We start from the raw sequence: 21,211 nt of genomic DNA on the forward strand, positions 1-21,211 counted from the left end.
CACGAAAATTGGTGGGGTGGTGAATAGTGAGGAGGATAGCCTTAAATTACAGGAGGGTATAGATGGGCTGGTCAGATGGGCTGATCAGTGGCAAATGGAATGTAATCCAGATAAATGTGAGGTGATGCACTTGGGCAGGACAAACAAGGCATGGGAATACACAATGAATGGTAGGACCCTGGGAAGTACCAAGGATCGGGGAACCTTGGAGTGCATGTCCACCGGTCCCTTAATGTAGCGGGACAGGTTGATAAGGTGGTTAAGAAGGCATATATGATACTTGCCTTTATTAGCTGAGGCATAGAATATAAGAGCAAAGAGGTTATGCTGGAACGGTATAAAACCAACTAGAGTATTGCATGCAGTTCTGGAATCCGCATTATAGGAAGGATATGATTGCACTAGAGAGTGCAGAGGAGATTTACCAGGGTGTTGCCTGGGCTGGAGAGTTTTAGTTATGAGGAGAGACTGGATAGACTGGGGTTATTTTCCCTGGAGCAGAGGAGATTGAAGGGGGACATGATTGAGGTGTATAAAATTATGAGGGGCATCGAATAGGGTAGACCGAATGACTCTTCATCAGAACTGAGGAAAAATAGAAAAGAGGTGAAATATAAGCTGGTTTAAGGAGGGGTGGGACAGGTAGAGCTGGATAGAGATAGGTGGAGATTGCCAAAAAATGTCATAGACAAAAGGACAAAGAGGTGTTGACGGTGGTGATATTAGCTAAGAAATGTGCTAATGGGGACATTAAGGGTAGAAAGCAGGACGAGCAAGGTACAGATAGCCCTAGTGGGGGTGGGGTGGGGGGAAGGGATCGAAATAGGCTGAAAGGTAGAGATAAAACAATGGATGGAAATACATTTAAAAATAATGGAAATAGGTGGGAAAAGAAAAATATATATAAATCATTGGAAAAAGGGGGATCGGAAAGGGGGTGGGGATGGAGGAAAGAGTTCATGATCTAAAGTTGTTGAACTCAATATTCAGTCCAAATGGCAAGCGACAGGGACACCTTCGGTCTGTCCGCAAGCATGACCCAGACCTCCCTGTCGCTTGCCATTTCAACACACCACCCTGCTCTCATGCCCACATGTCCATCCTTGGCCTGTTGCAATGTTCCAGTGAAGCTCAACACAAACTGGAGGAACAGCACCTCATCTTCCGACTAGATATTTTACAGCCTTCTGGACTGAATATTGAGTTCAACAATTTTAGATCATGAACTCTTTCCTCCATCCCCACCCCTTTTCCGATCCCCCTTTTTCCAATGATTTATATATATTTTTCTTTTCCCACCTATTTCCATTATTTTTAAATGTATTTCCATCCATTGTTTTATCTCTACCTTTCAGCCTATTCCGATCCCTTCCCCCCACCCCACTCCCACTAGGGCTATCTGTACCTTGCTCATCCTACTTTCTACCCTTAATGTCCCCATTATCACATTTCTTAGCTTATATCACCACCGTCAACACCTCTTTGTCCTTTTGTCTATGACATATTTTGGCAATCTCCACCTATCACTGACCCTCTATTCAACTCTACCTGTCCCACCCCTCCTTAAACCAGCTTATATTTCACCTCTTTTCTATTTTTCCTCAGTTCTGATGAAGAGTCATTCGGACTCGAAATGTTAACTGGGTTCCTCTCCGCAGATACTCAGACCTGATGAGTTTTTCCAGGTATTTTGTTTTTCTTCTAGATTTCCAGCATCCGCAGTATTTTGCTTTTATCTTAATGATCTCAGCTGTATGAGTTCTGTTTGCTGAGCAACGGATGCCTGAAAGAATAATATGTGATATTGGAATCAAATTCACCTCCAGAGATACATTATCCAAGGGGACATGGATTTACAGAAAGGCAGGTCCAGATGGTCAAGTGAAACCTCACAAAATGCCAACAGACAAAGAAAGACACAAACCTTGCCTTATTTCCACTCCAAGCTACACCTCTCTAGGTTAACATGAAATCGTCTGCAGAGTTATTGAATGTCGGAAAGTACAAGACAACTCAGCCAAGCAAGATACTTTCTCCTGGTCACTCAAAGGAAGGAAGACAACAACTCACTGATGCACAGGTAGGAGGAGGTCAACACCTCAAAAGCATGCGAAATCCTTGCCAGGGTTGTTGAAAGGACAATCTGTACATGAACAGGACCCAATCATGCAAACCTGAACCCAGAAAAAGTTGGTGAAGTTGAGGCTCCAAGGTCATACATTATTGAGGCCAAAACCGGTAAGCAAATGAGACGGATCAGCATCCATATTCGATCTACACCTGAAGTGGAAAAGCGGAAAAGATCATCAACAACACCAGCAACATCACTAACCAGCGGGACAACATCAACAGGATCACGAACAAACGGTTCAACTTTAGCAATATCATGAGCAAGTTACACAACTTTAGTAAAATCAAACCCAACTCCTACACAACCAGGAATGACATGCACAACATGTCATCAATAGTGCAGTGTGCCAATTCAGTGAGATGGAAGTACACCATCCTACCACCTAAGTCAGGAGTGGGCAACCTGCAGCCCGCAGGCCGCATGTGGCCAGTCAGAACTCTGAGTGTGGCACACGAGACATTTTGTTGCCCGTTGCCCATGCACAAGGTTGCCAGGTTTCACTGGTTTCCATCTGCATAGCTTTTTCCTACCAGTATTATTAAAGTGATACGCACACAAAGCAAGAGCACGTGAAGTGAGGTGCATGCTGATTGCACACAACATTGACTGAGAGAGCCGTGCGCTCCCTCTGCATCCAAAGTGCTGCTACGGTTCAATCAGCAGACCCTGCAAATACTTATTCATGGGGTCATGGTTAGTGCACATGCCCGATTTCAATCTTGTGGCCCCTGAAATGAAGGAGATCCACTCACTCGGCCCACACACTAGCCTAGATTGCCCATCACTGGCCTAAGCAATATCATGAATAATGATTTTTGAAAAAAGAAAACAAGCTATGACTGACTCAAAAGGTATTTAATTGATATATAAAAGTCAATTGTTAACCTTCTTTTAATTTAGACATAACATTAAAAAGTTTATGATTGGAACAGTTAAATTGATATATAGAGGCATTATATTTTTTGAAAAAAAGGAGAGATGTAATATTATTATATTGTTTGTAAAGAGTTAGGAACAAATTGTTATGCGAAGCATATGCAGGGTGCTACATTCACTGCTGCGCTGCAATCAGGTTTAATGGCAAAGCCAACCCTGTGGAGGCGGTGATCTGGTTTACCTTTCCAGGAGAAGGTGTAACTGCCACCTTGTTCCTTTGAGCTGGCCTTCCCCTTCCCGCCGGGTCTCACTTAGGGCGGTGATGACAATATCGTAACATCTGAGCTCCCGGGCAATGATAGCAGTCTGCCATCTATCACCGTTGGGTTTGCCCATGAGGGTCCCCACGTTCCAGGTCCCACAATTCATTTTAAGTGGGTGGAAAATGCCTGCATGTGAGTTCTTTTAATGTCAGGTGGCTGTTGCACAGCAGCTACCACACGGGCTTGACGGTACAAGGCCTTGGTCCAGTGGCTAGGACACCCCTTGCGGGATAAATGAGTGCCTCATGACCCTTCGGCTCACGCTAGCCCAGAACCAATGCGCTACAGTCCTCAGCATGTACACCCCAACACTGGATGCTACAGACAAGTCCAAAGAGAAATTTTACTCCAGCCTCAAACAATCCCTGTCCGAGTCCCAGCAGGCTTCAACGCCAGAGTTTGGAAGGAAACAGACCTCTGAGGAGGTGTAATCGACAGAGAGGGGGTAGGGAAATCCAACACCAATGGTATCTGGCTCCTGACAAAATGCCTAGAACTCGGCCTTGTCATAACCAACACCTTGTTCCATCAGAGAGACAAGTACAAGGCCTCATAGCAACACCCTCGCTCCAAGCGCTGGCACCTGTTCGGCTACATCATTGTCCGAGTGAGGGAGTGCAAGGACATGCATATCAGGAGCCAACGACTGCTGGATGGACCACTGCCTAATTTGTTCTGTCATCAACATCTATGTAGCCCCAAAGCAGCGATGACAACAGACACAATGCTGCAGGAAAATCAATACTGAGGCACTCAAGGACCCTGATAAGAAAGCCCTATTTAGCCAGCGCCTCACTGCCAACCTGGTGACTGCCAGTGACCCACAGACACAGAATGTCCACAGTGCCTGGTCGGTCCTCAAGGCCTCCATCATCAGGACCTGCGAAGAGATGCTCGGTCACTCAACAAGAAACACCAAGACTGGTTCGATGAGAACGACCAAGATATCCAGGAGCTGATAAGCCACAAGCGCAAGGCATTTTTGAACCTGAAACAGCAACCCAACTTGAGAGCAAGAAAACAGCTCTACAGACAGCTGAAGGCTGAGATCCAGCAAAAGACCCGCAACCTAAAGAACAGATGGAGGGTGAAAAAAGTGCAGGAGATCCAACAGTTAGCCGAAAATCATGGTGTGCGAGGTTTCTTTAGCACAGTCAAGACCACCTACAGCCTAAGCACCCAAGGCCCCACTCCACTGCTGGCCAAGAACAGAGAGGTGCCCATCAAGAACAGAGAGGTAGTCAAGGCCCACTGGAAGGAGCACTTCAAAGCTTTTCTTAACAGAGACTCAGTCTTCAACGTGAGTGTCCTCAACTCTATCCTGCAGCATGCTCCCCGCCACCATCTCGGCACAACCCCAACCCAGTCCGAGGTAGAAAATGCCATTCGATAGCTAAAGAGCAACAAGGCATCAGGAGTAGATGGAATCTCCACTGAAGCACTAAAGCAGGGTGGAGAAGCACTATTGGCACAAATACATGGCCTCGCCTCCCTTATCTGGAAGGAGGAGAGCATGCCAGGAGAGCTCAAAGATGCCGCAATTGTGACCATCCAAGTCCGACTGTGGTAACTATAGAGGAATCTCCCTGGTGATGGCCACGGGGAAGGTCATTGCAAGAATCCTCCTCAATCACCTTCTCCCTGTGGCTGAATAGCTCCTCCCAGAGTCGCAATGCAGGTTCTGCACACTAAGGGGCTCAACATACATGATGTTCACCGCACGGCAACTGCAAGAGAAACGCAGGGAACAGCACCAACCCTTGTACATGGTCTTCTTTGACCTCGCAAAAGCCTTTGACACTGTCAATCGCAAAGGATTATGCAGCATCCTCCTCCATTTTGGCTACCCCCAAAAGTTTGTCACCTTCCTCTGCCTGCTCCATGATGACATGCAAGCCATGATCCTGACCAATGATTCCACTACAGACCCAATCCACATTCGGACCAGAGTCAAGCAAGGCTGATTCATCGCACCAACGCTCTTCTCGATCTTCCTTGCTGCAATGCTCCATCTCACCATCAGCAAACTCCCTGCTGGAGTGGAGCTAAACTACAGAACAAACAGGGACCTGTTCAAACTCCGCCACCTGCTGGCCAGGTCCAAGGTCGTCCCATCCTCTGTTATTGAACCACAGTATGGCAGATGGTACTTGTGTCTGAGCAAACTCGGAGGCCGAGCTCCAAGCCATTGTCAACACCTTCACCGAGGTGTATGAGAGCAAGGGCCTTACACTAAACATCTGTAAGACAAAGGTCCTCTACCAGCCTTCCCCTCCACAACGCTCTGCCTCCGGTTATCAAAACCCATGATGAGGACTTAGACAACGTGAACCACTTTCCGTACCTTGGGAGCCTACTGTCAACAAGGACAGACATAGATGACGAGGTTCTGCCTTCAGTGTGCCAGCACAGCCCTCAGCCACCTGAGGAAGAAAGTGTTTGAAGATCAGGACCTCAAACCCGACACCAATCTCATGGTCTACAGAGCAGCAGTGATACCCGCCCTCCTACATGGCTCAGAGATGTGGACTATGTACGGCAGCACCTCAAAGCCCTGGAGAAATACCACCAGTGCTGCCTCCCCAAGGTCCTGTAAATCCATTGGCAGGATAGGCACATTAACGTCAGTGCTCTCGCTCAGGCCATCATCCCCAGCAGCGAAGCATTGACCATGATCGATCAGCTCCGCTGGCCGGGCCACATCATCCTGTGCTTGACACGAGACTCCTGAAACAAGCACTCTACTCGGAGCTTCGACACGGCAAGCGAGCTCCAGGAGGGCAGAGGAAATGCTTCAAGGATACTCTCAAAGCCTCCTTGAAAAAGTGCAGTATCCCCACCGACATCTGGGAATCCCTGGCCCAGGACTGCCCGAAGTGGAGGGAAAGCTTCTGGGATGGAGCTAAACACCTTGAGTCTCATCGCCGAGGGCCAGCTGAAGCCAAGCGTTGACAGCGAAAGGAACGCGTGGCAACCCAAGCACCCCACCCACCTGTTCCCCCTACCACCGTCTGCCCCACCTGTGACAGAGGCTGTAGGTCTCGCATTGGACTTTCCAGTCACCTAAGAACTCATTTTTAGTGTGGAAACAAGTCATCCTCGACCCTGAGGAACTGCCGATGAAAAGAAGCAATTCGGTGCTGAGCAACAATGTATCAGGCTACAGCACATGGTGTGATCTGTGAAATAGATTCAAAGAAAGTTTCAGCATTTTGTGCCTAAAATTGTGATTATTTCAAACCTCTGGAAACCACAAGACATAACACTGACTGTAGCACCTGGACAGAAGAGGGACCAAAGGACGAATCAAAGGCTGCAAGAGACAGTTCTGCTCAGGGTTGCTGGAGGGGCAGGAAGACAATCATTGATGATTGTTTTTCAATAAAGTTGCACTTAGCTGCTCTAATAGTGAGTTTAAAGAGGTTGCAAACACATATAAAGTCAGTTCAAGGTGCTTTGGCATGATGCCAAATGCAGTAGGCAGAGTTTTTTTACAAGACACAGCAGGGCAGGAGTGGCAGAGGGAGGTAACAATTATTTTCCATGCAAACGATGCAGGAGTGAAGCCTACACTCGATGCATCCATTTACGGAACATTTATATTATTATTCAATCTCAGGACAGCCTTTAACTCTTATCTATCACCAGATCCATGTAGGATTTTGACCAATCATGTTAAATTCTGTTCAAGGGTGCTCAGCAATGTTATTTCTTCTGTGAAAAATTATTACAGGTTTTTAAAAGTGCATCATTCCAGTGAAGCCACGTGGCATCAATCAGATACGCAATCATAGCTCAGTAAAAATGAACTGCAGCTGAGTTTGATACCTTGACTCAAAGTTTTCTCCTGTCCTGTAAACAATGTGGGGGTAAACAAGCTAACCAGTGTAAAAAATTACAGTCTTAGCTACAATGCACCCAAGTATCCACAGTCTTTTAAGGTCATCCATTGAATCATGTGCCTGAATGATTCCTGCCCACAAAGCTGACATGGCCCCCTGCACCAAAATACAGGTTCCTTCTGAGTGAGATTGTTTGGGGGCAGGGATGGTGGGGTAGGGGATTCGTTACAGTCTCACCCAGATTCTCATGCACACAAACACCTGTGATCATGGAAATCCAGCGCAAATAAGCTGACAGGTAGTGAATTAAAGCCTCAGGCCTGCCCACTGCTGCAGAAATTTACACCTTTTTATAAAAAATGTGAAGGTTATTTCATTTTCTGACTACTCAATTGATCATTCGAATGCCAGAGGAGGAGGAAAGGGAAGAGAGAGAGTTCTGGAGACGCAAGGTCAGGGCCTTGTAGCACATCGGGTTACGTACCCCAGGAAAAGACTGTACCCCACTTGCAGGTAGTCTGCTTGCAAAGTCTATCATCAGCTGACGATGTGGATTGCTGCAACATTGACCTGGATTTTCACCGGGTCAGGATGACTTGGAAGCCTTTAAAAATGGTGGGCTTGTCCCAATTCTGCGATTCCCGACCCCATTCCCAGGCCATCTAATTTTCGGGAGTGCCTTTAAAGGGGTGCAGGGGTGCTTCCTGCCAGTAGCCCGCAACCGGCACACCTGACCTGGCTGGCTCCATTGCAGAGATAGGTATCGCCTACTCCTCCACAATTTTCATGGTGTTGGGCCAGGTTTTTTAAAAATTGTGGTTCACAGCCACTTAACAGAGTCATGAAGCCAAGTATTCATGAGGGCACTTTTAAAAAGGTAAGTTCAAAAGGTACCCCTGTTGCCCCCATGCCAATTTATGCCCCCTATCCAGCTCCTTTGTCCCCTCATGCCCCAATTCTAAGCTCTGCCCTTTCACCAACCTCCTATCTCCTTCATGACCCTTATGCCACGTTCTGCCCTTCCACCCACCTCTAAGGCCCTTCATGCCACCTATGCCAAGCTCTGACCCTTCTATCTCATTATGTACACTTGGCTGAGAGCCTAGACATCCATTAGAATAACAGAACATCTGCTCCCCAGAGGAAACATTGTTTGATCGACAGCTCAGGCTCTCTGATCTTTGCAGCCTATTATATTCAGTTAGTTTTGTGGTCTATCTTATCTGGAGTCTCTGGTCTCACTCAGGTAGTTATTTCAAACTGGTTTATTAACACTAATAGGTTACAGAGTAAATATGTCTCTTATGAATACAGACTGTTCCATCCTCACTCTAGTTCTCTAGCACATGACTACTGATGTGACTGTTACATCATGATCTGCATCACCCATTACCATACCTATTCTATTAACACATTATGCAACACCTCCCCCCAAGTATACTATCAATTTCTCTAATAACAATGTTAAATTATTTTTAAACTATTTGCATTACATTTCTCTAACTCCCTTTTACTTATACAGATTCTCTCTCGCACCACCCCTCCAACCCTCCATTTCACTGTGGTAAGGGATTCAGTCTCCCACAGTGTTTTCGGCTCTTTGGGAAGATGTCTTGGAGACACCCAGGTGTTCCTCTGGGCCGTGGAGGACATCATGATCAGCAAAATGGGACAGCAACTTTCCAGGACTGCTGTAAATAAGCAGCCAATAATCACCCAATCTTCAAAAGAGCTGAACTGCAAAGGCTATGGAACTTCATCAATGAAAGACCAATTCAAGAGATAGGACTGAAGGACATCAACACTGGAACTCTCTTGAACTAGAAGAGAATAAATTAAGACTCACTCAGGAATCTTCTGCTCCCTCGAACCACACTGGCGAAAGACCTGAGAAGATGAATGATCTTCAACTCCAATGAAGACTCTCACAGCTGTATCATTCATCATGGCTTTGAGGATGAAAAAGGTATTGAAGATCTGAGATTCCAATTAATCTGGATGAAATGGAGAAGAACGGCAAAATTCCTGTAGGTCTTGCAGGAAATGAAGAAGAAATGATTTCCCGATGACATTTTGGAAAGGATGTCCACTTTCTGAAGGCAGTGGTAACTACCACACTTTCCTCTATACAAGGCTGCTCCACCATGAGCAATGGAAAGAATTTTTGAGGGTAAGAAGATAAGACAACACCACTTTCTACAATGGGATGAACCTGTAAGATGATATGACGATAGATTTCCTGCACAGGACTCCTCAGTTGTAGAAGCTCTGAAGATTTGGCCTCAGCTTTTGCGCTGAAAGACAGCTTCAGTGGGAAGAAGATTTTCAGATGAGACTGAAGTCTGGCCGTCAATTTACTTTCACCCAAGCTAATAGGCTCTACCAAATGCCAGAGTATGTATGATCCTCTATGGACGCGAGCTTGTTGTTCTCCCTGGACAACTCTTCATGGTTAACCAGCGGTACACAAGGCATTGTATGGACTGGTTCAGTGAGACAAAGATCTGAATACAGCTCTGCCGCAGTAAACACAACTGACTCCTAAAAAACCAAGAGGCTTCATATGGTTCGGCAGTAGATTTGAGTGCTGTATCAGCCTCTAAGACCTCATCTTCCAAAAGCTCACTCGGTGCTACAAAGGCTTTTTTCTCATTACATTCTTCAGGAAAGAGCCAATCAGGTCCAAAAGATCTTCTTGCAGATGGCCACTATCTGCCACAGTGCCTTCAGTATCTGCATCCTCTGGCATACCTTGAAAAGAACTCAGAAATTCACAATCTCAATATACGCCCAGGGTCTAGTAATGGTATCTCTGTGATGGAGAGTGAACCACTGCTCGAAGAATAAACCTCGCCAGCTGCTATAGGATGAAAAGCCACTGGTTGTACACATAACTTTGGAACTTCTTCCATGAAAGACATCCAGCTGTCTAATTCCAGCTTTTTCCAGAATACCCAGTCATCTACTGACATCACCATTCATTGGGGGTATGCTTCGATTGTCGGCAACTTAGAGAGAATCAACGACCTGTTGCCCCTTTGTCACAAAGAGTGGTAATTAGCTGGCCTTCTATTAGAAAGTTTGTGCCACCTGGACCTTCCAAATTTCTGATGGATGGAGGAGTATTGAATGAAGCTAGTCCAGATGATCAGTTAGGATTGTAACTGCAGCTCCAGTGTCAATTTTAAAGTTGGTGTCAAAGCCTTTAACTTCCACTGCAACTGACCAATGGTTTCAATCAGGACCATTTATTTCTCCTAGGAACTGTGTAGTTTTGACTCTGCCATGATTTCCAAATTCTTGGATGGTGGGCATTTCATAAATATTCTCTTGTCTTCTGCCTTTATTAAAGTTGTAGGATTCACAGAAATGCTTGGAGTACCGTGTCTTGCCATATGGGAAACATTCTGCTCCCTCTTCTGGGCAATCTTGGTATCTGTGATGATCTGTGATGTTTCTTTGTATCACAGCATAAGTATCCCAAGATGGCTCCTGTGGGGTTTCCCGCCCTCATGCCCATTTTGGCGGGCCTTTGAGTGAGTGGGGCCACCACTCTTGGGCCTACCCAACTAATGGAGTCATCTAGAGCCTCGGTGTTGCAATGAATTATAGCCCAGTTTATCTCTCTGAGTTCGGTCTTCCTCATGTATGGAACCATTTGATCTAGATTGGGGTCGTCTTTGGTCTGTAAAAAAACCGAGAGCTTTTCATCATTGGCTGCAATGGCAATGCTGTCGTGAATAAGTTTATCTTTCAATGCACCGTATCTGCAGGAGCTAGCTAGGCGATATAGATCAATAAGAAATAATTCGACTGATTCTCCTGATCTTATCTGGAGTGACTCTGGTCTCACTCAGGTAGTTACTTCAAACTGGTTTATTAACATTATATATAAGATATGTTACAGAGTAGGTATTTCTCTCATGAGTGCAGACTGTTCCATCCTCTCTCTAGGGTCTCTAGCACATGACTATTGATGTCACTGTTACATCATGATCTGCGTCACTAATCACCATAACTATTCTATTAACCCATTCCACTACAAATTTCACAATGTTTGTTGACATAAGTCAAGTAGTTTCAAGTGTTTGTGGTTTGTCGTTTTTGAAACTTCAAAGGGCTTGGATGATTGGCACTTTTATTAGCTTGTCCATACATTTTTCAAGCATGGGGGAAAGTGATTATTGGATTATATTTTATCAAAGCTTTTTTTTTAATGCATACCACTTTACATTGTGGTTCTTATTAGTTCTAGAAAGTGTACAGTGGGTCAATAGGCATGGAAGTACCAGAACTTGGCATTGTGGGTACGAGAGGCCTGAGGGGGTGGCTGGAAAGGCAGAGTTTAGAAAAGGGGGAATGAGGTGACGTAGGAAGAGGAGGGAAGGGCAAAGCTTGGCATAGGGGGCATTAAAGAACATAGGGAGTGTGGTAATAAGATGGCATGGATGGGGCATGGGGAGTTGTGGGTGAGTGTGAAGAGGGTGCAAGGGGTGAGGGCTGGAGGGTTTTTGTGTATCTTTTTTCCCTGGGACAAAGTCCCACAGCACTGAGGCGGGCCTTTTAAACAGCCCACCTCAGCACCCAGCAGCCCCTGTGGCTGCCTCTGCGCTTCTTCCCGGGTCAGCTGACCCAACTCCAGCTCGCAACTAGCCCCCAGCAATGAAGATCCCACCTTGGCAGGCACTTGCTCCCAGGTGGGCGGACAAGGTGAGCCTGGAATTTTCCAGACTCCCCCTACCCGCCTCGAGGATGAAAATCCAAGCCCCTTTCTTAAGCCTCAGTAGACAAGCTGTAGAGCTTACTGTAGAGGTGTAGTGCAGATGAATGTCACTACCAACTTAAACATCCATAAGTGTGGCTCATTCTGGACAACCATGAGGGACCTGGGTCAAGTCAACGGTAAATGACAGACAAAGTCTAGCTGCACAGGGCTGGAGGGTTTATAGAGTTTGAGTTGTCACCAGTGGAGTAAAGGTGTCTATTCTTCGATAGTGTGGCTGGCTCCGTCAAGGTGTTTGGAGGGATGCATGTTTGCTGGATGATGATGGTGAAGCTAAAATCAAAGAGGTACAAGTTACTTCCAATGCCTTATCTGGAAAGAATTCTAGATGCTGTAGACAAATATGAAGAAGTTAACAGGCAATTTGTTGGAGACCAAGCTTACACGCTTTCTTTTTCACTACAGAACGGCCCCCCCACATGACGACAGGAGCAACACCTGCAGAATTGTTGATGAGACGCCGTCTTATGACAAGACTGAGCCTAATATTTCCAAATTTGGAGGGGAAGGTGGAGAAGAGTCAAGGAAACCAAAAAGCTGCGCATGACTTGTATAGTCGTGAGGGACAATTTACTGTTGTAGAAGCAGTATATGTAAAGAATTTCAGTGGAGGACCGAAGTAGTTACCTGGTAAAGTAAGTTCAGTGACAGGGCCATTATCATACCATGTGGAAGTGGAAGCCCAGATCACCTGTAAGCATGTGGACCATTTAAGAAAAAAAGAAATCACAACAAGATATGGTTCCACCTGTAACCATTACTGAACCAGTATTTCCTGTTGAAGATGCTCAACCAAGGACTGACATGTCTGATGCCTCTATCAGAATGGAAGACACTGAACTGCAAACACCCACCAGGGTACCTAATGTTTATGTAGTTCCAGAGAATGTGGTTTCTGAAAAAGAACCTGAAGTTGTGGAGCTGCAACATTCCACACGAATCAAGAAACTGCCTGAAAGACTGAACTTGTAAACTTCATGACCTGTGTAAATATCATAATGTCATGAGATAAATATACTTGTAAATACAATATGTAGAGCAATGTTAAAGGGGGAGGAATGTAGTAATTACGGTTTTGTTAAATGTAGAACTGTACCTTTAAGGATAGTCCTGTGATGTAAGATCACATGATCTGCGTAAACCAATGTGTTGCAGCATGGGCTACCTTCACAGTCAGTGTAGAGATAGAGGTGGAGTTGAAAGCACATGTGTAGTTGCTGCTGACTGCACTGTATAAATAAACCCTATGGGCTGGATTTTCAGCTTGGCGTCGAGGCACGTGCCCAAAACGTACGAGTGTGAAATAATGCTCAATATTTCGGTCGACGGGCACAGGCAGGAGTCGGCACTGTGCCCACCGACAATTAAGAGGGCTGTTAAGCCCATTAATAAATTAATTAAACTCAATTTTTCCCTGCCCTGGGCAAAAAGGCCAAGTGGCCTTTGGATTTTTGAGGAAACCTCATCCACGGGCAGGATGAAGTTTCCGATGTTGGCTAAAAATAAAATAAAAAATTTTAAATCTCATTTTTAACATGCCCCTGCTCATGTGACAGAATCACATGAGGGGACATTTTTACCTTAATTTTAAAATCTTTATTTTCAATGTTAGAAATCTTCAGCTCCCTGAAGCAGCTCTGTGCCTTCAGGGAACTTTCACTGCACGCTCCCCCACGCCTGCGCTGACTGCCACACCACCCCCACCCCACCCCCGCCAAGCAATGCTGAGCGTATCAGCACACAATTCATGCTGGCTGGCCGTTAATTGGCCAGCCAGTGTGAAATCGCGGTCAGGTACCAGTCGGGGGCAGCGTCTGTCAGGCGGCCACTCCCGGTATTGTCCACCACGCTCGCCCGGCGAGGTAAAAATTCTGCCCGTTGTTTCCACTTAGAAAGTTGTCTGCAGATCAACTCTAATACAAATAGGTGACAAGGGCACACTACAACAGTAGGAGAGACAGGCACAAAATTAAGCTTCCTGTCTCAGGGCACCTTGATTGGTTGCCATGCCCAGTTGAGCTCTTCTACCAGCTGCCCCAACCCCATACTGTCTACCAGCTGCCGTGGATAGTGCAGCTACTTGAGGTGTGGTGGAAGCATGCCAGTCTGATGAGCCATGGGCCGGTGCCTCATTGATTCTTAAAGCCATCTGTTCACAAATCAGGAATACTGCTATCTGCATCCCAGGATAGAGATCCTGAGTGGATTCATGCAGCCCTGCCTCACATGCTATCTCTCTGCACTGGTAAGGTGAACAGCAGCGCCCCCCCAACCAACCCCGGCCCTGCCCCCCTGCTCCTTTCCCTGCATGTCCCTATTTCTTCTTCAAGCTCGGGGCCTGGAAGCCTTCCTCTGCAAAACTAAAGGCCTTAAAGGCATCCTTCTCGCTACCAGCCATCTGCAGAGAGGGAAATGTCAGACGTACTTCAGACTGTCTACAGAGAGGTTTAAATTAATTACTGCAAAGGTTTGCAGAACAGAGAGACAAGTGCTGTTTACCTTGTAGTTACCAGCCTCACTCTGACAGAGACACTTCTATTTTGCAACTTTTATATAACCCACCCTAACAGCTAGGGGCCCCATTGGCGCTATTCCAGTTACAAATCAATTATGTACATTGATTGCACTGATTCATAGGAGATTTTACATCTGGAATTATGTGAATTAATTTGCACTGAAATGTGAGCACAATTTTACCTCAGTCAGATAAGAGCACACATGGAAGAAATACTCAACCCATAACTGATAAGAACCAAAGAAATGAAATGACACTCAATGTTTGAAAAACTGCAAAACTCACATGTCCTCTATTTCCACAGAATTTACTATCTGCTCATAGCAGGTGAGCATATTATAATCGTAACATAAAACATTATAAATAAAGATTAAGAAAAGGACTTTAACTGTCTCAGAGCAGTAATTATTAGACCATATAGCTGAAAATTGCTGTTACCTGCTAATTGTGGGAAAGCTGTGGCCTACTAGAAGTTTCAGGAAGAATTTACTCCTGCTGCTTCACCCACAATATTGGTTTTAGTTTGTGAACAAAACCATTGGAATTCTATTCTAAACAATCAGTCAGCCAATGAAAGGGAAACAGCAGTAAACCCTATAAATCAGAGGTAAGCTGCAGTCAGAAGTCAATTAAACACCTGAAATAATGCTAAGAAGGCAAAACTAGCTGATTATTCGCTAAATTACTTTCAATTTGGGCATTCCTGAGTGCGAAAACCTAATTCAATTTGTATGAGCCTGGAAACATTTCTGCAAGGACTCAGGGAAAGAAGGCACAGCCTTAAGGAACCAAAGGCCATAGTGTGCTAACTCTTACCCATCCAAAGCACTAAGTGTGTCAAGCAAAGTAAAGAAAGAATACCAGACAGCCACTGGGGACCCATTACATCAGGTCTCCACCTCCACTGAACTGCTTCTAGGGGTCCTGAGCAAATATAGTGAGCTGGGAAGTGGTGTTCCGAGTTTCACACTTCATTTTCTGATTGATTTGACCACTGGCGTACCTGAAAGAAATTGGCCTGCTCCTATTCCCCTGCATTAACAAAAGAGTCTGTGGGAGTTATAAAGATTTTAAAACAAGCACTGAAATCTTTCTTACACTCTTCACAATTGTCAGAGGATCAGGGCAGTTACAGGCCAAACCAAGAGATCGGCTTGAGCCTAGAATTTCCCTAAAAAAATATACTTTATTCATAAAAATCTTCAATCACATTCAAAACCATTTCAAAAACAACATTACAAGGGTACAATCCAGGTTAAACTTTTACAAAATGTATCACCAGGTGCATCAGTACAAACAATATTACAGTCATTTACAGCCTTTCATTTTGATCTGTACAGCCCGAGGGGCTCTAAACAGTTCCCAGTCTCTCGGTGCGCTGTGGTAGAAAGGTCTTAGACAGCGACCCTTCCCCATTGCGCCTTTGCGGCAGCTGCCCCAAGCTTTAGTGCGTCCCTCAGCACGTAGTCCTGGACTTTGGATTGTGCCAGTCCGCAACAATCGGTCGGGGACAACTCTTTGTGCTGGAAGACCAACAAGTTTCGGGCAGACCAAAGCGCGTCTTTCACCGAGTTGATGATCCTCCAGCTGCAGTTGATGTTTGTCTCGGTGTGTGTCCCTGGGAACAGCCCGTAGAAAAGAAAGCAGATGTTTGTAAGAAATCTATTTTTAGCATTGAAAATCCCCTGGAAAGGGGTGGTGCACCATTCCCAGAAATACTGCAATACCGGGTCGATGCGTGGAGTGGACGGAGCAAGCCCCTATTCCATCTCCCTGCTCCAAAAATCAATTTAATATATGGTCCCCAGATAAGGGACGTATCAGATATTAAACTGATAAGAACAGATTTTTTTTTTTTTTTTGTAAAAATATACTTTATTCATAAAAATCTTCAATCACATTCAAAACCATTTCAAAAACAACATTACAAGGGTACAATCCAGGTTAAACTTTTACAAATGTATCACCAGGTGCATCAGTACAAACAATATTACAATCATTTACAATCATTAAACTGATAAGAACAGATACTTTTTTTTTGTAAAAATATACTTTATTCATAAAAATCTTCAATCACATTCAAAACCATTTCAAAAACAACATTACAAGGGTACAATCCAGGTTAAACTTTTACAAAATGTATCACCAGGTGCATCAGTACAAACAATATTACAGTCATTTACAGCCTTTCATTTTGATCTGTACAGCCCGAGGGGCTCTAAACAGTTCCCAGTCTCTCGGTGCGCTGTGGTAGAAAGGTCTTAGACAGCGACCCTTCCCCATTGCGCCTTTGCGGCAGCTGCCCCAAGCTTTAGTGCGTCCCTCAGCACGTAGTCCTGGACTTTGGATTGTGCCAGTCCGCAACAATCGGTCGGGGACAACTCTTTGTGCTGGAAGACCAACAAGTTTCGGGCAGACCAAAGCGCGTCTTTCACCGAGTTGATGATCCTCCAGCTGCAGTTGATGTTTGTCTCGGTGTGTGTCCCTGGGAACAGCCCGTAGAGCACAGAGTCCTGTGTCACAGAACTGCTCGGGATGAACCTCGACAGCAACCACTGCATCTCTCTCCAGACTTTCTTTGCAAAGGCACAATCCACAAGGAGGTGAACAACGGTCTCTTCCCCACCACAGCCACCTCGAGGGCATCGTGCAGAGGGGGTGAGACTCCTGGCGTGTAGGAAGGATCTGACGGGGAGGGCCTTTCTCACCACCAGCCAAGCTACGTCTTGGTGCTTGTTGGAAAGTTCTGGCGATGAGGCATTCTGCCAAATGACTTTGACAGTCTGCTCGGGGAACCATCCCACAGGGTCCACCCTCTCCTTATCCCTCAGGGCCTCTAGGACGTTACGTGCTGACCACTGCCTGATGGACTTGTGGTCAAAGGTGTTTTTCTGCATAAATTTTTCCACCAGGGACAGGTGGTACGGCACGGTCCAACTACTTGGAGCGTTCCGCGGCAGCGTGGCCAGACCCATCCTTCGCAACACCGGGGACAGGTAGAACCTCAGCACGTAGTGACACTTGGTGTTTGCGTACTGAGGGTCTACGCACCGCTTGATGCAGCCGCACACAAAGGTGGCCATCAGGATGAGGGCGATGTTGGGCACGTTTTTTCCCCCTTTATCTAGAGGCTTGTACATCGCGTCCCTGCAGACACGATCCATTTTCGACCTCCAGATAAAGCGGAAGATGGCTCGAGTGATCGCCATCGCGCAGGAGTGGGGAATGGGCCAGACCTGCGCCACGTACAGCAACAGCGAGAGTACCTCACACCTGATGACCAGGTTCTTACCCGCAATGGAGAGGGAGCGTCGCTCCCACATGCCCAGTTTCCTTTTCACCATAGCCACTCGCTCCTTCCAGTTTCTAACGCATGCCCCGGTCCCTCCGAACCATATCCCCAGCACCTTCAGGCCGTCAGCCCTGACAGTGAAGGGGACAAAGGATCGGTCAGCCCAGTTCCCAAAGAACATGGCCTCGCTCTTCCCACGATTTACCTTGGCTCCCGAGGCCAGTTCGAACTGGTCGCAGACGTGCATCAGTCTGCGCACCGACAGCGGATCCGAGCAGAAGACGACGACGTCGTCCATGTACAGGGAGGCTTTTACCTGAGTGCCTCCACTGCCTGGGATCGTCACTCCTCTTATGCCCGGATCCTTCCTGATGGACTCGGCAAAGGGTTCTATGCAGCACACAAAAAGGACAGGCGAGAGAGGGCAGCCCTGCCTGACTCCAGATTTAATCGGAAAGCTATCTGTTTCCCACCCATTGATTGAGACTGCGCTACTGATGTTAGTGTAGAGCAGTTGGATCCAATTTCGAATTCCCTCCCCAAAGCCCATTTTGGAGAGCACATCCCCCATGTAGGTGTGCGATATTCTGTCAAAGGCCTTCTCCTGATCCAAGCTGATGAGGCAGGTATCCACACCCCTGTCCTGTACATAGGCAATCGTATCCCTGAGCAGCGCCAGGCTGTCAGAGATCTTCCTGCCTGGCACAGAGCAGGTCTGGTCAGGGTGAATCACCAATTCCAGAGCGGATTTGACCCGGTTGGCGATGACCTTGGACAGAATCTTATAGTCCATATTCAACAGTGAAATGGGTCGCCAATTTCTAATTTCCTCCCTTTCCCCCTTGTGCTTGTAGATGAGGGTGATGATGCCTTTCCTCATGGATTCTGACATGCTGCCGGCCAGGAGCATACTCTCGTACACTTCTAGCAGGTCTGGGCCGATCAAGTCCCACAGAGCCGAATACAACTCCGCCGGCAGGCCGTCGCTTCCGGGGGTTTTACTCTTCTCGAAGGACTCGAGGGCCTTAGTCAGTTCGTCAGGAGTTAGCGGTTTGTCTAGGCTCTCCCGCGTACTGTGGTCTAGGACCTCCGTGATAGAGGACAGGAAGGACTGGGAGGCCGTGCTGTCCGTGGGCTTCACGTCATACAGTCCGGCATAAAAGGATTTGCTGATCCTCAGAATGTCGGACCGTGATGACTTTACTGAGCCGTCTTCTTCCTTCAGGCTGCTGATCACAGAGCGCTCTCTGTGTACCTTTTGGAAGAAGAAACGTGAGCACGTCTCATCCTGCTCCACGGAGCGGACTCTGGAACGGAAGATGATCTTGGAGGCCTCCGAGGCAAAGTGCGAGGCTTGCTGGCCCTTCACCTCTTGGAGCTCCTCCTTGACATCGACCCCCATCGACTGCAGCCGGAGCAGATTCTGCATCTTTTCCTGGAGTCGGGACATTTCCCTCTGTTCCTTTCTAGCTTTCTGGGTGCCTTTGAGGATGAAAAACCTCTTGATGCTTCCCTTGATCACTTCCCACCAGTGTGTCAGGGACTCAAAGAGGGGTTTCACGGTTCTCCAACCTTTGTAATCCCTCTTGAGCTCCTCAATGTTCTCTGGGGTCAGCAGTTGCACATTTAGCTTCCATGCCCCCCTGCCCACCCTCAGGTCTTCCTCCAAGTGGCAGTCCGCCAGTAGGAGGCAGTGGTCAGAGAAGAACACCGGCTTGACGTCGGTGGATCTGACTGTGAATGCACGGGACACAAACAGGAAGTCTATCCTGGAACGAATGGACCCGTCTGGCCGCGACCAGGTGTATCTACGCTGCGCTCCGTCTGCAGGGTTGCTGAAGACGTCGTGCAGCTTGGCATCCTTAACTGTTTCCATCAGGGATCTGGACGTAGCGTCCAATCTGCTTCCGGCCCTGCTGGATCGTCCAGCCGCATCGATGATGCAGTTGAAGTCCCCGCCCAGAATGACCGGCCTGGAGGTCGCCAGCAGCAGTGGGAGCTGCTGAAAAACCTCCAGCCGCTCAGCCCCTTGTGCCGGGCCGTACACGTTAATTAACCGGAGTGGAGCGTTCTTGTACATTACGTCTGCTACCAGGAGTCGCCCGCCCACCACCTCCTTGACCTCGGAGACGGTGAAGTTGCCTCCCCGCAGCAGAATACCCAGGCCGGAGGAACGAGAGTCGTTTCCGCCCGACCAGAACGATGGCCCGTGGGACCACCATCGTGACCATTGCCTGTAGGAGCTGAGGTGCGGTATCGCACACTCCTGCAGAAACAACAGGTCAGCTTTGACCTTGGCTAGGTAGTCCAAGGTCGCAACACATCGCGTAGTAGATTTAATGCTACGCACATTTATGGATACAATCTTTAAACCCATATTAAAGCATTTATTCTCCTACCAAACCCACTGTCTCTGAGAGTCCCAGACCTTTAGTCTGCTCCTTCATACCCGTAGTGAGCTCAAATTCCTTCACTTTGGATGGGCTGAGGTAGATCTCCTTGGCCGTGTTCTGCTCCGGTGGCATCTGGAGGTTCACGTAGTGAGCGGATTTTGAGATGACCTTTGCTGGAGAAGCTTCTCCAAAACTCACCCCCTCTGGGGGGTTGCTGTTCCCGGCTTCCTGGAGCTGGGGTGCGATGATTGCCTCACTGCTCCCAGATTCCAGGGGCTGTGGTGCACTGGCCTCCTCAGGTTGCAGGCCAAGTTGGGGTGCGCTGGTCTCCTTGTTGTCTCCAATTTTCTGGAGCTCGGGTGTCTCGTCCTCCAACGCCCTGGAGCTTTGCCGCCTCTTCTGTCGGTGCCGCTCTGGCACTTCCTCATCCGAAGAGCTGCTGCCCTTGTCATCCGTGTCGGATGGGAGACGCCTCTTGCCGCTTCTCTGGGAAACGCCTTTGCTTCTTCTTCGCTCCCTCTTACTTTTCTTGTTCTTCACCGTCCGCCACTCCCCCTGCTGCTTTTCCACTGCTGCCTCCTCCTCCATTGATTCGCTGTCCTGAGGACTGGAAGGTTCAGGGGGTAGTGCTGTTGATTGGCTCTCTGTTGCCTCAATCTCTTTCTCCACCTTGTCTCTCTCTGTGTCCTCCTTTGTCCCGTTGAGCTCCCTGGGGGCCTTGGTGGTTGGAGTGACACGGAACATTTCTTCTGCTTCCCCATGGTCGGCTTTGGCTGCCTGTGCGTAAGTACGGCAGCGTTTGGGGCAGGTCCTGTAGAGGTGACTTGCCTCGCCACACAGGTTGCAGCACTTGGCCTGTTTGCAGTCTTTTGTCTGGTGCCCTTCCTGTTTGCAGATCTTGCAGAGGGAGGCGCTGCAGTTGGCCGCCACATGACCAGCCTTGCCGCATGAGCGGCAATGCTTGGGTTGCCCAGCGTAGACCAGGTAGCCACGGTTTCCCCCGATTGCGAAACTGGAAGGAGGGTGGAAAATGGCTCCCTTACCATCGGTCTTTAG

At 47.4% G+C, this 21,211-nt stretch overlaps 1 pseudogene; it reads right to left on the minus strand.

Annotated features, from left to right (window-relative positions):
- Positions 1-16,163: 16,163 nt before the first annotated feature.
- On the minus strand, positions 16,164-16,342 carry LOC144679240 (U2 spliceosomal RNA; annotated as a pseudogene).
- Between the last annotated feature and the right edge of the window lie 4,869 nt (positions 16,343-21,211).

The sequence above is a fragment of the Cetorhinus maximus genome, chromosome 3 (genome assembly GCF_964194155.1).
Source record: "Cetorhinus maximus chromosome 3, sCetMax3.hap1.1, whole genome shotgun sequence".
NCBI classification, from domain to species: domain Eukaryota; kingdom Metazoa; phylum Chordata; class Chondrichthyes; order Lamniformes; family Cetorhinidae; genus Cetorhinus; species Cetorhinus maximus.